The sequence below is a fragment of the Protopterus annectens genome, chromosome 2.part1 (assembly GCF_019279795.1).
Source record: "Protopterus annectens isolate FY-2018-M chromosome 2.part1, PAN1.0, whole genome shotgun sequence".
Classification (NCBI taxonomy): Eukaryota; Metazoa; Chordata; order Ceratodontiformes; family Protopteridae; genus Protopterus; species Protopterus annectens.
Genome location: NC_056729.1, coordinates 882,992,710 through 883,006,013, shown reverse-complemented (window position 1 = coordinate 883,006,013; position 13,304 = coordinate 882,992,710).

The following is a 13,304-nucleotide window of genomic DNA, read 5'->3' as shown; positions in this document are numbered from 1 at the left end:
TAATAACCAAATCATGGTTTTGTATTAACCCTTGTAAAGCCTGTTGTTGTGCAAATGTCAAATTAAAATACTTTTTGTGTCCATTAGCTCTAAAGTATTCCTCTAAATCCCTTTCACAGCTATCAATAAACATGTGCATGGCAGGTGAAAATTGCGTACAAAACAACTAGGTCGTAGTTGCATATTAGTAACCACTGCATTGTCATTGTTATATAAACATTTCAAAGCTAAATTCCTACAAAAGAGCATGATATCCATTACTGTCTCATTGAATACCCCTGCTCTACCTGGCACAAACGTCAGTCCTTTACTTAGTACACTATGTTCTTCTTCAGTCAGCGTGTGTGATGATAGATTATATACAATATTATCAACAGAATCATAAGTCAAAAGGCAGTCCTTCTCCTTTTGTCCTGTTCCGCTCAATGATCTCTTCCACCCTCTCTTCCTTACGGGAGCTGGAAGATGGTGTAAAAAATGCCTACCTGGTGTTTCTTTGGGACGAGCTCCCTTGGATGTATCATCCTTCTCAAATACAATATCATTGTTGGCCAATGTTGTTTGACCATGCTCTAAATCGAGGACCTCTTTGTCCCCTATATTCTCTCTGTCCGGTATATTCACTGCTGGTAACACCGGAAAGTCGGCCTCAGTCAGGCGACAAGGTTCAGCAGATGCTGTATCAGATAAAACTGTAGCTGTTGTTACTACAGATAAGTTAATAGAACTGTTATTGTTCGTATTTCCACACGGCTGATCCACCGTTGTCTTCTCTGTACTCGCACGAGTAACTCTGCTGGGTAATCGTCGTCTCTGATTGACGTCATCAATACGCTGTTGGCCAAAATGGTTGTGACGCGGCCAAACGAAAATGTTCCCAGTGGAAAAATCGGAGTGGTCTCTCTTTAGTTTATTAATTTTTTGTGCACGCAATTTCTCATTAGCTTCATTGAACATGGATTCAAGTTCAATTAAGCGTCGGTTGTGTGCAACACTTATATAGTCTTTATCCAAGACTGATTGTATTTCTTGTATCTCTTTTCGTAGTCGTTCTGTTATGATCTATTATGCACTGAGGATAATGCCCATAATATTAAATATCCTCCCATGAATATAGGCACCACAATATGTGGCAATTGTAAAGCATGTTCCTATATTAATAAGAATAATACCATATTCCAACATCCTAATAGTGGTAAAATATTTGAATTTAAAGGTAGAGCGAATTGTAGGACAGAAAACATAGTTTATATAGCTGAATGTTTAGTATGTACTTCATTTTATGTTGGCTTGACTAATAAAATGTTTAAAGTCAGGATATTACAGCACATTTGTGCCATAAGGAATAAAGATATACATAATGCGCTATATAAACATGTTGAGTCTTTCCCTACACATTCTTTTAAATTTAGAGTGATAGCTAATGTGATCACGAATATACGAGGGGGTGATGTTAAAGCAAGAACAGAGTTTTTAGAAGCAAGGTGGATTATAGAACTACAAGCACACAGGGAACCAGGCTTAAATGACCTGGTCCCTTTAAAACCGGCATTGCAGAAGAGGCGTGTTTTTTACTAATAGCTTTCTAAATGCTTTTAACTGATTGGTTCTTTTAAACTGGTTGTTTTAGCCACAATGCATATAACTGTTTTGTAATGATTTTTACATTGTCTGAAGAAGGGTTTATCCCGAAAGCGCTAACCTGTGAATCTTTTTGGTGGATTAAAGTATTCATACAGCAGTGTCCTGCCTTTCTTTTGTTTGCAGTCTTTATTCCTTGTCAGGCGGACTTTGGCATCAGTACGTTTATTTTGTTTTTGTTGGATTTTCATTGTGTTATACGTACTATGCATGCTGTGGGGAACCGAATGGCTGAACAGCCTACTACAAGTGCAGAATATGGCAACCAAGATTCCAACCAGGCTGATGGTATTGTAACTCATTCTCTAACCTCTTTATTACGGGACAATCCACTTTTGGAGTTGGGTTTTACCATCAACAAAATGGACAATGTGAGTAACAAAAAAGTACCCGTAGCAATGGATAAGAATTTTGAAGAGCTATGTAGAGATCTTAGCTACAAGATGGGTAGATTGCAGCGATTAACTTGGCAAACTTATCATTTTGATGCCTGTCAAGCCTATGGAATTGTACCCCGTGGCATGCGCATCTTGTGCATGCCTACCCAGGGTGATAGATACCCTGAACTTTTAGCTCAGTGGCAATCTCTTAATATCGAGACCAGCTTCCGTTATATGGACTTGATTAAGAACTTTTTTTCACCTGAAACAGAACGACTACGAAAAGAGATACAAGAAATACAATCAGTCTTGGATAAAGACTATATAAGTGTTGCACACAACCGACGCTTAATTGAACTTGAATCCATGTTCAATGAAGCTAATGAGAAATTGCGTGCACAAAAAATTAATAAACTAAAGAGAGACCACTCCGATTTTTCCACTGGGAACATTTTCGCACAACCATTTTGGCCAACAGCGTATTGATGACGTCAATCAGAGACGACGATTACCCAGCAGAGTTACTCGTGCGAGTACAGAGAAGACAACGGTGGATCAGCCGTGGAAATACGAACAATAACAGTTCTATTAACTTATCTGTAGTAACAACAGCTACAGTTTTATCTGATACAGCATCTGCTGAACCTTGTCGCCTGACTGAGGCCGACTTTCCGGTGTTACCAGCAGTGAATACACCGGACAGAGAGAACATAGGGGACAAAGAGGTCCTCGATTTAGAGCATGGTCAAACAACATTGGCCAACAATGATATTGTATTTGAGAAGGATGATACATCCAAGGGAGCTCGTCCCAAAGAAACACCAGGTAGGCATTTTTTACACCATCTTCCAGCTCCCGTAAGGAAGAGAGGGGCGTGGAAGAGATCATTGAGCGAAGGCAGGGAACAGGACAAAAGGAGAAGGACTGCCTTTTGACTTATGATTCTGTTGATAACATTGTATATAATCTATCATCACATACGCTGACTGAAGAAGAACATAGCGTACTCAGTAAAGGACTGACGTTTGTGCCAGGTAGAGCAGGGGTATTCAATGAGACAGTAATGGATATCATGCTCTTTTGTAGGAATTTAGCTTTGAAATGTTTATATAACAATGACAATGCAGTGGTTACTAATATGCAACTACGACCTAGTTGTTTTGTACCGCAATTTTCACCTGCCATGCACATGTTTATTGATAGCTGTGAAAGGGATTTAGAGGAATACTTTAGAGCTAATGGACACAAAAAGTATTTTAATTTGACATTTGCACAACAACAGGCTTTACAAGGGTTAATACAAAACCATGATTTGGTTATTAAGAATGCAGACAAGGGGGGGGCAGTCGTTGTGTTAGATAGCACTTTTTATAAAAATAAACTGCAGCAGATGCTTTTGAATGATCAAGTATATGTGAAAATTAATCCATTGACTGTTAAAATGATTGTTGAAAAAGTGAATTGGTGTTTGCATGACTTACATGGGCAACAGAAAATCAATGATGAGCTGTTTGAATTTTTAAAAACTGGTAAACCCGTTACACCATTGTTAAAAGCCTTACCCAAAGTTCATAACCCTGGAGGACCCACTCCTTAGACCCATTGTTTCAGGGAGGGGGTGGGTAACTGAAAATGCTTCCATATGGTTAGAATGCACTTTGAAGCCACTGTTGGAAAAGTTACCAAATGTATTGAAGGACACCAAATGTTTCTTACAGTTATTGAAAGAAGTTGATGGGAAGTATCCCACTACAGAGTTACTGTTAGTTACATTGGACATAGAGAGCTTGTTCACAGTGATTAATAATGACTATGGGGTGAAAGCCATTGAGAGGTTAATGCAAGAGATGGGTGAATCGACCGCTAAGATACATTTAGTGACAACTTTGTTGTTGTTAGTATTGGAAAATAATGTTTTCTTAAGTGGTGACCAGATGTATAGGCAGGCAGAGGGGATTGCCATGGGCACCCCTGTGCCAATACCTATGCAAATCTGGTTCTTTCTTTGGGAAAGAAGTTTTGTAATAGCCAATTCAAGATGGAATAAGCACATTGTCATATACTCCCATTTTGTGGATGATATTTTTATTTTATGGAGGGGGGACACAGTCACATTGGAATCATTTTTAGATTATTTGCATTCTACAACCACCTTTCTAAAATTTACAATGATTCATTCCCAGTACAACATCAGTTTTTTGGATGTTGATTTATACATGACCAACAAGGGCTTTTCCTCAGGATTACATAGAAAAGAATGCTGGAAAAACAGTCTGCTAGATTTTAGCAGCATGCATCCTCGGTTCTTGTTTCCTAATATTATACAGGGGCAAGTGTGCAGGACATCCAGACTCTGCACTGAGGATTCGAATTTTCAAAAAGAAATTTCTGGGTTAACAACAAATTTTGTCAACAAGGGCTATAACAAGAGCATTGTTGAAAGAGCGATATGTAATGGAAAGTGTAAGAGAAAGGATAGGTACAAACCTTGGTTGAGATGCAATGAAGAGATGATGCCAAGAGATGTTGGTCACCATGATACTTCTAGTAAATCTAGACTCTACTTTACTTAAAACAGCAATAGTAGGGATATCTATAATATACTTGAAAGGAATTGGAACATTTTGAGGAGTGACAAGAGGTTGAGTGAGCTAGTGGGCTCTAGACCGTGCATTGGCTATAGGCGAAATAAAAATCTAAAAGATCTATTATGCACTGAGGATAATGCCCATAATATTAAATATCCTCCCATGAATATAGGCACCACAATATGTGGCAATTGTAAAGCATGTTCCTATATTAATAAGAATAATACCATATTCCAACATCCTAATAGTGGTAAAATATTTGAATTTAAAGGTAGAGCGAATTGTAGGACAGAAAACATAGTTTATATAGCTGAATGTTTAGTATGTACTTCATTTTATGTTGGCTTGACTAATAAAATGTTTAAAGTCAGGATATTACAGCACATTTGTGCCATAAGGAATAAAGATATACATAATGCTATATAAACATGTTGAGTCTTCACATTCTTTTAAATTTAGAGTGATAGCCAATGTGATCACGAATATACGAGGTGATGTTAAAGCAAGAACAGAGTTTTTAGAAGCAAGGTGGATTATAGAACTACAGCACACAGGGAACCAGGCTTAAATGACCTGGTCCCTTTAAAACCGGCATTGCAGAAGAGGCGTGTTTTTTACTAATAGCTTTCTAAATGCTTTTAACTGATTGGTTCTTTTAAACTGGTTGTTTTAGCCACAATGCATATAACTGTTTTGTAATGATTTTTACATTGTCTGAAGAAGGGTTTATCTAACCTGTGAATCTTTTTGGTGGATTAAAGTATTCATACAGCAGTGTCCTGCCTTTCTTTTGTTTGCGGAGTACTACTGCATGCATGGCACTCCTCTCTAGAGAAATCAAATTAAGAGTTTCAAACTTTGCATTACTTAACACTTCTAATAGCTTAGAGACATTTCTCAGCTCCCAAATTGATTTTACAGTCCCATAAGCAGGTAATATATCAGCCGCAGAAATAACATCATCACCAAGGTCCATATGAGAAAGTCCTTTAAAAGCTGCTTGTTCTAAATCATGGTGATAAATCCATGGAACATCAACCTTTCCAATCAGATTTTTTAGAGTCTTAGTATCTTGTATATTATGAATTTTACCACTGGGCAGGGCATCTACATGTCGAATGACTAGAAGAATTCTCCTAATATAATAATACCCTGACCAGTTTGCTGGCAGCCAGGGATATGCTAAACTGCCACAAATAAAACAAATGTCTGACAGCATGACCACACCTTTTACTGCACTTCTACTATACATTCTTCAAGTAATATTACATTTGTTCTGCCCAACCTCCACAGTTCCATTTTGCCCAATGAAGTATATCCCTTCACAGTCACTGAAAGTGTAAGTGCAGAAATGTTATTAAATGATGTAACATTGTGCCACAATCAGTGGTGCAGTGGTGCAGCAGTACAGTTGTTGCCTCACAGCAAGAGGTTCTCCAGTTCGATTTTTAGCTGGGGTGCCTTCTGTTCAGAGTCTGCATGCCCTCCCTGAGTTTGTGTGGATTTTCTCTAGGTGGTCCAGTTTTCTCCCATGGTACAAAGACATACATCTGGAGCATTTCTCCTCAGGCCTCTGCTGAAAATTGGCTTAATTCCAAGTTGGACTTTCCCAATTAACAAATGTTAAATTAATAAATAATAAAATATTTTACCTAGTACAACTGATGAAAAAGCTGTTCTCATATCAACTTCATTTACAGGTACTGGAAACAATGGGATACCCCCATCATAGGCAGTAGGTATGTGGGCACATACCCAACAGTTACTAAGATTTAGAGTCTTAGCATATGTATTCAAAGTGGCATGGTATGTATTGAAATTTGCATGCAAATCTACTGATTTCTGTCTAGATTTTATCAATCACTTAATTTTTCTGTTAAGAAAATGAACAGTACTTACAGTTTCAGCAGGGATTAGGAAATGTAGTAGTAGAACAAAAATGACAATTGTAGTCATCAGGGCCACAATCAGACATAAATAATGAGCTGGTCGGGGTCAGAGTGGGTTTTCAAAAATGTCCAGGCATAAATTTGTTTTGCAATGAATAGCCCACTGCTGCACTCCAAACACACTTCATAAAGGTTGCTGTTGTAGTTTAGTTCACATGAGTGGTGCTTGGTCACCTGACTCAGGGACAATGCCCCCTTCTGATGTCCTCACGGTTTCACTCATAGATTCTGTTCCCAGTCTCTCTGTTTTTTTCTTCTGGTAAGAGAGGAAACAGGTGTATCATCAGACAAGGCTGCACAGGGTAGTTTGAAATGAATTGGTTGGCTTCCCTGATTTGACACTGCTTTTCAAACATGGGAGATATGCATCCATGTTGAAGACCCTTTGAGTCTAATGGCCATAGCTGTGATGAAGAACATTAGGAATGGGCCTTTCCATTGAGGTTGGAGAGCATGTCATCTGGCATGTGTACTCATGACACAGGCCAACATGCAGCACCTGTTATGGCGTAACACTACTGCACTACAAAACTACATGTACTGTACTATAGTCAGCCTGTGCATCAGACACATATTTGCATGTCTCTGCATCAATGGTATGGATGGGAGGGATGTGGCACAGGTATCATCACATGCACAGGGTGTGGTGTGGAGGTGCCAGAGGCCTAGGCTGTGCTAAACAGTTGACAGCATGTGTGTGAGTCAGGAAGGGGTGCTGGCTAGCTGGGACATAGAGAGGTGCCATGTGTGTCTGTTGGTGACTTGCATGTGACAGTGATGTATGAGGAGAGCTGAGGACCATACATGGCAGAATGGACAGTCCACCATCTCTGGACATGAACATGGGAACTGGCTCTGCCAGGATTGGCACTGGCACCACCATGCCAAGGGTCATATATGGTGCTAGTAGTTGATTGTGGCTGATGTCTGCTAGGTTCTTGTCCCCCACAGGACTGCCCAGGACCATGTGCCCATGGCCTGCCATGTTGTGGTGTGGACAGCACACTCCCTTCTGTAGTGCTAGAGGTACTGCCACTAAAAGAGCGTGAGTGTGCACAGCCACATTGACTCTCAGCAGATGGTGTTGCTGACCTATGTCCACATGTCCAATGCCAGACTCCAACCAGATGTTACAGCACAGATAATGTGCAGTCAAGGACTGACAATATCTCACCCCACCATCTGTCCACTACATCAGTGAAATGATCCATGGCATCACCAATGTGGTGGAGGGAGTCAGACTGTGCTGCATCCATAATTCTTAGCATCCATCTGGTGTTGCATTCGGAACGTGCCTGTACCTCCATGATGGATCAAAACATGCATTGAGTGACCCATGATGTGACACCTGTGACAGGTGGTGAATGGGCAGCAGTCTTCCTTTGAGCACCCTTGTCAATCTACCTGTGTGAGACCTCACCAGCTCTCTGGCTATGGCCAATGTCTACACTCACTGATGCCATAGTTGCCACACTCCTGTTCAATGTCACCACACTCTGATTGTCCATTATCTGTGGCCTCAGGGGACTGGGTATGTGTGGGCATACTGATTGTGTGTGGAGACAATGGGGGAGGAAGTGGGATATCAGCCCATTGGACAGATTCAGCCCCCAACAACCCCACCTGCGCCTCAGTTTAGCTACCACCATCATCATCAGAATCTGATGAGACACTGACATCAGGTTGTGAGGGGTACACACTCCAACCCCCACATTCACCTTTGAGGAGGAAGACAATATACATACATTACTACCTGTATTATGTATGATAGTCCACACACATACACGTGCAGGCGAGGTGCTACAAGTGCATTACATACCACATTTTATTTCTGATCCCACACACAACATACAAACAGATTACAACATGCACAAACAAGACAGGCCTTTTATAACATGCAGTGCAGCTATGTCCAGTTGATGTTGCTAGTACTATACACCTGTGAGATAAAGAATATGTCAGCATATCTGATAGACCTACACCTAAAATACAGTGCACCCATCTTGAACATACTATGCCAGTTATAGTATCACAGCCTCAGGTATGTACCATCGCCATATTGTGTGTGAACAGGCATTTGTCAGTGATTGCCTTCTGTATAGCAGACTCTGGCAACACTTGACATACCTATGGAAATGTGAGGGGGAGGTATTGTCAGCAATGCCAAATGTGATATGTGGGTAATATGTATCAACATGTATAGTAGCTAATGTGATACTGCCTACATTGCTGACATTCTGAGTATGTGTGCACAACTGTGCATTAAAACCACACACCCCCAATGCAGACAGACCCAACACCAATGTACTGGTATGCAGAGCCTGCCCCAATGACTGATACATTATTACAGTGATGAATTCAGGAAGCCTACCTGGACTCTCCTCTGCTATGGATGCTGTGGCACCCACCTCCACAATGTATGAGGTGATGCATGGTTGGGAGCCAGTGGTTGATCCAAGGTTTGCCAGGAATTTCTCTGTAGCTAAGAGCAGTTGTTCTGCTGTAGGCCCTCCACTGGTGGCAGCATGGTCCCTGACCACAGCGGCAGCCCTTTGCCATGCAGCATTGACCATATCAGTTGCCTAGTGTTGGACCTGCTCGTAGTTTCTGTCATGTAGCCTTATTTCATTGACTGCTGTGACAAGGTCAGCCACAGTGCTGCACATTGTTCACAATGCTGGTAACTCCTGGACAACAGAATGTCATTATGCAGTCTGAGCCCATTCAGTATAACATTGCTTTCAGCTTCTGACAATGGTGGGTGCCTCATTTGATACATTCTTCCTGAAAGAGAACAGGAGGGGAAAACATCACAGGACCAGATACATGGATATCATCTGTGTAAAGACCCTGCACAACCAAAATGGTCTGCACTATCCACTGCTACCTCCCACGTCCATACCCCACAGTCTATCAACACACTATGTATGTGGCTATCACCAACATCATAGCAATGCCGGTATGTGCCATGAAAGAATGTGCTGTATGTCTCCATACCCATCAATGCCATCTACTGTGGTGTGACCCCTATGGGAAAAATCCCACTACTATGTCATACAGCCACTGTCAGACAAATAGGTGCGTGTTATTACAAGTATATGGGAACAGTCCAGCAACACCAGTGTGCCACAATGACAGACAGCAATGCAAACCTGCTGTAGTATATCTTTCCTGTAGGCGTTATACCTGTCCAGTACACAGATGCTTGTGGAATGTGTACATGCGCCTGATATATGTGGTCCTGTTGGCACAAACATGCACATGTCTGGCAAATGGCTGGCCAATAATCGATAGTTGTTGTCTGAATATAGAAAATCTGGCTATCACACACCAGAACCCTCAGAAAAAGTTTATGCTACAGTAATATATGTTACTCTATTCATACTCTTACTTTGTATGACCAATATTTACACTCTGTCACTGAGGTTGGGCCTGTGTCTCCCCACTAATAATGGCTATGACCTAAATTCCTGATGTAGGTATGTTAACCATAGCTCTCAAGTGGTCCAATAGGAATGTCAACAAAACAGTGACCTAGCCAGAGTACATCAGGAACAGTCAAGGACACCTTTACAATGTCAGAACTATTCCTGTGTGACATTCACAGATGGAGAGGAGCTGAATTACAGTACATCATGTAATATGACAGCTGTGTCCACCCTTATATACTGACAATATCTCTAACTCACAATCCAGTAGCTTTTTTACATGAGCCAACCATTGTAGGAGGGAGTGAGAGGGCCAGACCCGTGATTTCATTCACAGCAGGCACAGCTGAGATGCATGCCTGTAGCTGTTAGACAGCAGAGTATCACCAACATGTCATTCCCAGAGATGTACTACAGGCCTACTGTTGTAATCCCTACTCTCCATAACTGCATCCTCCCATCTGTGTCCCATTATGGGGGGACTTGTATGACGTACCTGGTAAAGTGACATAATCCGTATGTGAACATACTCAAGAAATAACTTACTAAATCATGCTCAGTCTTGGTAAAGCAACTTACAGATCTGTTTCCCATAGGCAGTTGTTTGACTTTTGTAGGTCACCCTCATTAACAGGTAATTGCCTGTGCACCAATATGTGTCTCAGACTTGCTAACTGCATCCAACAGAGCTGGGTTGCACTTTCATTAGCTAATGACATGGCACCACAGTGCAATATTTAAGACCTTCGTGTAGGCCTTGGCCCCTTTCTTAGTCTTTCAGATGGACATTAGTGAGGTGTGGAGACTACAGCATCACAGAGGGTAGCTACAAATACTGTCCACTGTTTGAGATTTATGCGGTATGTCCACAGTTTTGCATGCTATGTTTGGCCATTGTCAAATGACATTATTATTATCTGGCAGTTCAGTGTTAAACATTGTGGGTTGAGGTCAGTAAGGGGGAAGAGACATCTGAGTGTCAGGCATCATATCCCTCAGAATATGCATGCTGCTGTAGTAGCTGCTAGTCTATCAGTTCACTATGTTTGTAGGGGCAAACTGTGAAACATGTCCAAGTTATTCAAACTTTGCCCCCACCACTTTATGTATGGGTGTTGTATGGATCCCTTGTTCTAGGGGGTGTGAGGCATGGTAGGTATGTAGCAGATAGATTCACATACAGCTACATATGTTGCAGGCTGCAGCTGCTACTGCAGCCCAGGACACATGGGGGGTGTGAACATTTTGGAGGACTGCAAGCAGTATGGGTCACTTAGGGAGCAATGCCAGCTCTGTCATTACAGCAGAGCCAGGGTGAGGGCACCCATAACACTCTAGTCAAGGCATGTGCTTAAGGTACATCTGTTATGTAACAGTGCCAATCAGAGAGTAGTAGGCGACATATAGGTAGGATATATGAATATGTGCAGTGTGTCCCTACCTACAGGCCTTTGACTTGCAAAACTTGGGTAGCAGTTAATTCAGTAGCAGAAACCTGTTTTGTTTAAAATTGCATGACTCAGTCATTATTTGCTGTATTCACAAGAATGTAATTGAAGTGCAACACACTGGATTTGAACCCAGGATTGTGAGTGGCAAAATGCACTACATACAAGACATTCAACAGACTGAGCTACTGAGTCAGTGCTGCAACAGGTGTATTTGCAAGATATATGTCAATGCGTACAGTCTGTCACACAGGATTTGCATTAGCATGTGTTTTCTGAAGGGTATGAAGTGGGGCACTCAAATGTCTGCCTTGATTTTCTAACCTCAATCTTTAATGGCTTGCCAGTACTTTACCAGACAGATATGTTGTGAAAACCATCCCAAAGCTAGGGTGAAAACTTTGGACATTCTGCAACAGTCTGTACAGTTGACAGATATACCTATTATGCCAGGCCTCACATATATCCATTATTATGTATATGGCTGTATACTGGTGTAGTGTCTGCATCACTCCCATTTTTCCCATTATATGCACTTGCAGTGTGTCAGTGGCAGTCAGTATATGCTGCTGGAAACAGCTGTTCTAATTCAGCGCTGAGTGGTCTAGAGGACTAATACACTGTGCTGTAGGTGACAGGGGCCCTGGTTTGAGATGTGGCAGGGGAGATTATTTTGCAGATGTGCCTAACACTGTGAGAAACACGCAAGATGATTAAGGCACTTTTAAGCCATTTAAGCGGGTTTGCTCAGCACGCCACTTAGCTCTGCTTAAAACCACGCTGAAAATAAAAAAAGGAAAAAAAAGAAAAAGGTGGTGATTGCAAAGTGGTGAAATGGGGGCATGCAGGGGGAAAAACATACTGAAAGGCAGGTAAGGTTGTGCAGGAAGGGTGTAGGAAAGCACCATAGTTTTCCATTTCTTGTACAGCAACAGTTGGGCAGGTTTTACAGAATTTGAAATTTGGAACCTCAAACTCCAGAGACAGAGGGGGGATGGCAGCATAAATGTGTTCATTAATTCATGTTATAATTAGTTGTGTCCAGTGGACATGTGTGCAAAATGGAGAGCTATGTATGGGGTGATTTTTTTTTTTTTTTGTGGGACAGGTGCCCTTTTTTTTAAGGAGAGAGTGGAATGTTAGGGAAGGGATATAGGTACATGTGGGGAGGTAAGTTGGGTAGGAGAGGTTGCATTTGCAGGCAGAAAAGACAGCATACAGGGATGATATTTGACAACACATGAGGGGGGTAAACAACTTGGATGGGGAGAGTGTTGAATCAGAGGTGCATGTGCCTGTAGGCAGTAGCAGCATGACTGAGATCCCCACCCATAGGCAGTCAACATTGCTCCTTCATTGTTCAAAAGGTGGTTGTGCTGGAGGCTGAGCACAGGGGCCCTCAGGCCCCACCAGGTTGTTGAGTCTGCCCCCAATCAGACATAGGTATTGCTCATAACTCTTATACACAATCCTGCACACCATGGTTGGAAGTTGATCCTGGGTGACACCCCCCTCCACCACCTGCTCCCAGGGGAGGAAGGGCCCCAACCCCTGAGCTAGTTCCACCCAAAGGTGGTGCAGGGCCAGCAGAGGGTGCACCACCAGCTTGGGACCCAGATGAGCTGCTACCCAATGCCACAGCCAACTGAGGTAAGGTAGGTGGATCACCAGTAACTGGCCTACCCAGATGTGCTGTGGGTATGGAGGTAGAGCAATAAACATATGTGAGTTATGAACAAAATCATTGTTAGTAATAACAGCATGCCAGAACATTGTGCATAACCCCATTACATTTAAATGCATAGTATGTGGAACACAACAATAAATAACAGAACAGTCAGTATATTAACAGCATGCCAGTATCAGTTAC